This window comes from Brassica napus, chromosome C3, assembly GCF_020379485.1.
Source record: "Brassica napus cultivar Da-Ae chromosome C3, Da-Ae, whole genome shotgun sequence".
In the NCBI taxonomy this organism is placed as follows: Eukaryota; Viridiplantae; Streptophyta; class Magnoliopsida; order Brassicales; family Brassicaceae; genus Brassica; species Brassica napus.
The window spans coordinates 29,006,853-29,014,063 of NC_063446.1; the positions used below are offsets into that span (position 1 = coordinate 29,006,853).

A 7,211-nucleotide genomic window follows, 5' to 3' on the forward strand; every position below is an offset into this window, starting at 1 on the left:
AGGAAGCGGGACTAAGCTATTAGGTTATAGTGATAGTTCTCATAACGTGGACACAGACGACGGCAAGAGCCATTCAGGACATATATTCTATCTTGGAGAGAGCCCTATAACTTGGAGTTCGACAAAGCAAGAGATAGTAACATTATCATCGTGTGAAGCCAAGTTCATGGCTGCCACTGAGGCTGCAAAGCAGGCGATCTAGCTTCAGGAACTCTTGAGCGAGGCCGTCCGTGAAGATAGTAAACCGGTGGTCATCAAGGTCGATAATAAATCTGCTATTGCACTTGCAAAGAATCCGGTATTCCATGGTAGGAGCAAGCACATTCATAGGACGTTTCACTTTATAAGAGAGTGTGTTGAAAACGAGCTTGTTGAGGTCGAACATGTTCCGGGCACTGAACAAAAGGCTGACATTCTTACCAAATCACTTGGAAGAATAAAGTTTAAAGAAATGAGAAAGCTTATTGGAATGAAAGATGTGTGTGAAGATGACTTCAAGCTTAAGATGGAGAATGTTGGATAAGCTTGATTTATAAGTTTCCTTTTGTTATTAGAGTTATGTTTATCTATAAGATTAGGAGATATGATTGTGATAATACTATTAAAATTAGGATATATCTAGTTCTATATATATGGAGATGCATTGTGTTGTTGCATAACATATGATTTGTGATTTGAGCTTGTGATTGATTGAATAAGAGAAGGACTTCTTATTAAGGTTGTGATTCTATAGTTCAAACCGAAAAATTATTAGAAGAACACACACTCTTCTCCAACTTTGTCTTCTTAACTTCTTTCTCACCTTTTGTTCGATTTGCTCAACACACACAGCTTCACGTGCTATCTTCTACCTTTATTAACTTCGTTTTGAACGCTCTGTCCACAGATATATTTTCTACACTCTCCCGATCAAATCTGTTCCTCAATGGCATCCATGAGTTTCGCCTTAAATCGCTTCGGTGCTAAAACCACCTTATCACCCGACTTTGAACACTCCTCTAGCCGGAGTTTTCGACCGTCGACTAGAGTCGGACTTAAGATCACCTCTTCTTCCACCGCCACCGAGTCAGAGCCTGATCTCAGTGTCACAGTGAACGGTCTGAAAATGTCGAACCCTTTCGTGATCGGGTCGGGTCCACCAGGTACCAACTACACCGTCATGAAAAGAGCCTTTGATGAAGGCTGGGGTGGCGTCATTGCCAAAACCGTAAGCTTTCTTTTAATTCCCCAGAAAAAAAAAAGATTTTGACTTTTACGTTTTAACTTTTACCATAGATGACGTTAGAAACTGATAGTATTGAGAACAGAGGATATAGTCTGGGCCTCTATCAGTGATGCAACCTGTCGGGCGTGTGGTCAAGCATCGGAAATGATATGTCATGTGCTCTTCACCTGTCCTACTGCAGTTGAAGCTTGGAGACTAGCAGGAATTCAACCTCCCCCAGCTGGTTTCTCCCAAACCTCTGTTTTTCTTAACCTTCATTTTTTGGTTGCAACATCTAAAAAGCAACTGAGTGATCATAGCAATTTAAAAGCTTTTCCTTGGATTCTTTGGAGTCTTTGGAAAGGGAGGAACGCTCTAGTCTTTGAAAGAAATCGCATCACACCTCATTCAACGATCACTAAAGCTCTGGAGGAAACTGAGATATGGTACCAGCTTCTGTGTAATGACCATCCTCCACACACGACAACGGCCTCTCCCAACGCTCCCCATGGTGTGTGGGAAAAACCTCCGGCTGATGTTGTCAAGTGTAATGTAGGTATGGCTTGGGAGGCATCTGATCATATAAGCGGCTCTAGTTGGATAGTAAGAGATTACCAAGGAAAAGCCCTACACCACAGTCGTCAGGCTCTCCTTGGTTCTTCTTCTAAAATGGAATCTGACCTTAGATCCCTACTTTGGGCTGTTCAAGCAAATTGAGACTTGCGCCACAAGAAGGTTTTCTTTGAAGCTTCCTCGGTAGAAGTTCGTGAATCCTTACTAAACCCCTACAGATGTCCTACTCTCTCATCTTTGATCCTGAAAATCCTGGAGCTCCTTTATTGCTTTGAGAAGTGGACTATATTTCATGTGTCGGACCAAAAGAATAAGGTGGCCAAGACGATCGCAGAAAGTGTTATATCTGGTTCCTGGGTCCAATCATACGTCGCTTCTGGAAGTCCTCGTTGGCTCCATCAAATGATCCTAGAAGACGCAAGAAGTGTTTGACCCCCTCCTGCTTAAAAAGGTTACTGGCTCAGGCCATTCATAACCTAGTTTCTGATCTCTCTGATCCTTGCTTCAAAGTACCTACTGGTACTGTTTAGTTTATGTGCTCTTTTATGCTTCTCTTTTTTCTTCTATGTCATTTGTATCACTCATGGGTTTTCCCTAACTCTCGATCCTTTTATGGGTCCTCTTATATTGAAGTATTCAGTGTTAAAAAAAAAAGTCTGGGGCCTCTGGGCATTTGGTTCCGGTTCTAGAGATTTGGATATTTTTTAGAAAATTCAGAAAATTATATTTGGTTTTTATTTGGGTGTTGGTTTGGTTCAGATAACAAATTAACCAAAGTAATTTATATCGTTTGTGATTGTAACTGTATGGTTCAGGTGTCACTAGACGCATCAAAAGTCATCAACCTAACGCCTCGATATGCCATGCTATGAACCGGTTCAGCCAAAACAGATGTAATCGGGTGGCAGAACATAGAACTCATCAGTGACCGGCCTCTCCAAACCATGCTCAAAGAGTTCAAACAGCTGAAATAAGAGTACCCTGACCGGATCCTCATCGCTTCCATCATGGAGGAGTACATCAAAACCGGATGGGAAGAGCTATTGACCGCGTTGAGCAAACTGGTGTTGTGAGTTTGAGTTTTACCCAACCCACAGGTTCTTAATATGTTAAATAGAGTGATTGTTTTGTAGGATGCATTGGAGATCAACTTCTCGTGTCCTCATGGTATGCCAGAGCGCAGAATGGACGCAGCTGTTGGACAAGACTGTGCGCTTCTTGAGGAGGTTTGCGGATGGGTTAATGCTAAAGCTACAGTTCCTATGTGGGCTAAGATGACTCCTAATATTACTGACATAACAGAGGTCTGACTCCTAATGCTAAAAGTTCTGTTATTGCTACTTTGTTTTGCTGCTTTAACCATGTCCCAACATTTATTTAGCCGGCGAGGGTATCTCTAAAATCAGGATGTGAAGGGATCTCAGCCATCAATACAATCATGAGTGTGATGGGAATTGATCTGAAGATGCTGCATCCTGAGCCATGCGTTGAAGGGTTAGCTTTAGCATTCTTATAATGTCAAAGTTTTAGAAACTCTTGCACTGTCTTATGGTGTTACTTTTACTACTCAACTCCAGGAGGCTATTCTTATAAGGCTGTTCGCCCGATTGCGCTTGCCAAAGTTATGAACATTGCGCAAATGATGAAAGATGAGTTTAATGAGAATGATTGCTCGCTTTCGGGTATTGGAGGTGTTGAAACTGAATATGATGCAGCTGTGTTCATTCTCCTCGGATCAAATACTGTACAGGTGACTTAACTCTACACCACCCTTACTTTTACTTTTTGGACTCTTACTACCTAAGAAACTCAGTTATTGCTTTTGGTTGGAAGGTGTGCACCGGTGTGATGGTACATGGCTATGGTCATGTGAAAATCCTCTGCGCTGAGCTTCAAGATTTTATGAAAGGTTGAGGAAATATAATAGGAGCGTCCTCCACGAAGAATAATAGGAGCGTCCTCCACGTCCTCTGCCCCGATAGTAATTGTTGTAGTCGTGATTATACTCGCGATTTCCTTGGTCCGGGTGGTAGTAATTGCTCTGCTCTCCTTGATGTCTACCTTGATTTTTTCCTTCTGTATTTGCGTACATTAATTTTCCTTTATCATCCTCTTCTGGTTCTTCTTCATAGATATGTTCTTCATATGCCTTTAATCGTCCAAGAATATATTCAAAACTTGTTGTAGAAAGATCAAGTACTTGCTCAAGAGATGCAACAATATGTATATATTTTTCCGAGGAAGACTCATCAAAAACTTCTTAACAAGCTTTGTTTCTTCAATAGTTATTCCTAGCGCAACTGATCTTGACGCCAATTCAGATAACTTTCCTCCAAAGTCATCTATGGTCTCTGTCTCCTTCATCTTTAAGCGATCAAACTCGGTCATTAAGGTTTGGAGTCTTGCCTCTTTGACTCTATCTGCTCCTACATGCCGAGTTTTGATAGCATTCCACACTTGTTTTGCTGTCCCAAGCTCTCCAACTTGCAATATAAGGCTTTCCGGGATTGACTGAAACAGAAGAGCTAATGCCATATCATTCTTCTTGATGTTTTCGGATTCTGTCTCCACGGCCTCCAGACCTCATGAACTCTAAGTGTTATCTTCATCTTCATGGCCCATACTGTATAATTAGTTGCAGTGAGCATAGGACATTGGATGGACGATGGTCCTCCTCCTTCCTGTCTTCCGGTTACTGCAACTATATCACCCATTTGTTTGTTTGGCTCTGATACCAAATCTAGAATATAAGTCTCAAGAACACGATCTCAATAACACGAACTCGATTAACAAGACTAACTCTCTTATTAATATCTTAAGGAAACTCTCTCAAAACCTTAAGTTCTCAAACTCATAAAACTCATAAGTTATGCAACACCCTTGCATTTTCTTATATATAACTCACACTTTCCTAATCTCATTAGGTTTAACATATTTGATAGTTTCCTATTCTATAACTCAATAGAATTAGATTACTTGCTCCTCAAGTTAACTTCAAGCTTATCCAACACTTACTACCTGAGAAACTCAGTTATTGCTTTTGGTTGGAAGGTGTGCACCGGTGTGATGGTACATGGCTATGGTCATGTGAAAATCCTCTGCGCTGAGCTTCAAGATTTTATGAAACAGCACAACTTCTCTACTATAGAAGACTTTAGAGGGTATTAGCAACTTTTTCTTCATTTTTTTTATCCTTACTCTTGCTGTTGACTTGCTTGTTTGTTTGTCTTTGGCACAGGCATTCGCTTGAGTACTTTACAACACATACAGATTTAGTCAAGAGACAGAAAGAAGCTATTGAGCAGAGAAAAGCCGAGAGGAGAGGCTTGAAATCTGATAAAGATTGGACCGAAGATGGGTTCGTGAAGGAGACTGAGAGTATGGTTTCTAACTAAGTGATGGACCCAAAATACTTAAATAAAGTTAGGAACTTCCTTCACAGCCAAATGGCAAAGGCTCTTCCTTTCTATCGTTTCACATCAACTTCTCACTTGAAAATAAAAGAAAACTAAAGTTGATTTTATCTTATGTTCTTCTAGTTGTATATCGTTTGTTTAATGTATCCGTTGTCACCATTTATTCAAAGACCTTTTACTGTTGTGACATTGTTCTACCACTGCCTCTCCATGGAACAAGTGTTTGTCATCAGATTAGAGCATGGACTTTTTTTTGAACGGAATTAGAGCATGGACTAAGAGGTTTTTCTTGGCTTAAACATTTATCTTTTCCTTGAATCAACTTTATTGTTCTACAACATGTTCCAGCTGAAAATGGAAATGAAGGGACCAACCATCATCAGTAAAACCACTTTAGCATCAGAAATTAAATCAAACAACTTACATTTCATATATACACTGCAGAATGTTTAACATAAATCATTAACTTTTAAGCAATATATAAGTGAAATTAAACACTTGATTGGTTGGTAATCTGTTGGGAATCACCTGATTTGAATGGAACAACTGTTTCAACATAACTCTTATAAGTTTAATTCTATGACAAAACAACTTTCTAAATGAAGTTATCTTACAATTTGGTTCTTCTTGGTTTACTGGAATTGAAAGTGGAGTGTCAGTTTGAAGCACTATCCAATACCAGTAAATGACTCTTGATAAACTCGATGAAAATTTGAAGGATCAAATCCTAAAATGGACCACAACGGGTCAAAAAAATCTAAAATGACCCACTCATAATTTCTATTTATTTTACATTAAAATTTAAATATAAAACAAAAGTAAATAACTGAAAAACCAGAAGACATTAACTTATTTACAACCCGTGACACTATTATCCTACCCAAAATCCGACCCATTTTCTGACCCATAATCCGACCCATTTGTAACCCTACGTCCCCAAATCAAAACACAATCTATTTCACCTCCCACAATCCAATTTTGCTGTTCTTGTTTTTAATCCAGATTTATATTATTGTTTCCTTGTTCTTATCCCAAATCGATCGACCTATTATCATCCTTAATCGATTTACTCTTATCTGAATCGAATTTCATCTTCGTTGTAAAAAATTCGCGTCAAAGAAGAGCACAGAGTATTAATAGTATAACTAGTACAACTCAAACTAGTATAACTAGTACAACTCAAACCAGTACATCTAGTATAACTAGGGTGAGTATAACCACTATAACTAGTACAACTAGAACACATATAACTAGTATAACTTTGCAATTAGTATAGTGATATTTGGTTTTTGTTTTTTCAGCTTATTAATAATGTTATAGAAGATGATGATGCAGAACCAATGAAAAATTGGTACAATCCTCCCACCTAGATGTGTTAAAATATCTTAATAGTTTGTTTTCTATAATATTTAATTTAGATAATGAATTTGTTTTACTAGTTGTACTATTTAGGAAAAAATTCATCTTCATTCTTTTTGCTTTCGAAGCCGAAGAAGGTAGTTGCAAAGCCATAAAAAATATATTATAGGTTAAGATGTGTTTTGTAATACCCTATAATACAGCTAGAAGGAGTATAACATGTATATTAGTAAAACTGAAACGCGTATAACCAGTACAACTCTCCAACTAATATGGTTATATTTTGTTTTTTTTCAGCGTATGAATAATGCGAGAAAAGAGAATTATGTATAAAAAATGAGACATGTTATTCTAATCTTTTCTCACATGTATGAGTCAAAATATATGAATATTTTGTTTTACATAATATTTATTAAGATAATGATTTTTTTAATTGGTTGTGCTAGTTGTAGTGTGGGGTCTCAAAAGTTGCAGTATAAGAAGATTTAAAAGAGTATAATGCAAAGATGATGTAGAAGCCCTCACGGGTTTGAAAATGATGGATAGGCTTCATGTTTGGTGTTTGTACTATGACAATAGTAGTCCAACTTGTGTACCTGGTTTATATATGGTAGACTGGTAGTAGTACCAATGTTTTGATATTAAAAATGACATGCCAA

At 38.2% G+C, this 7,211-nt stretch overlaps 1 pseudogene; it reads left to right on the plus strand.

Moving 5' to 3' along the window:
• Positions 1-129: 129 nt before the first annotated feature.
• Positions 130-5,382, plus strand: LOC106358673 (annotated as a pseudogene).
• The last annotated feature ends 1,829 nt before the right edge of the window (positions 5,383-7,211 follow it).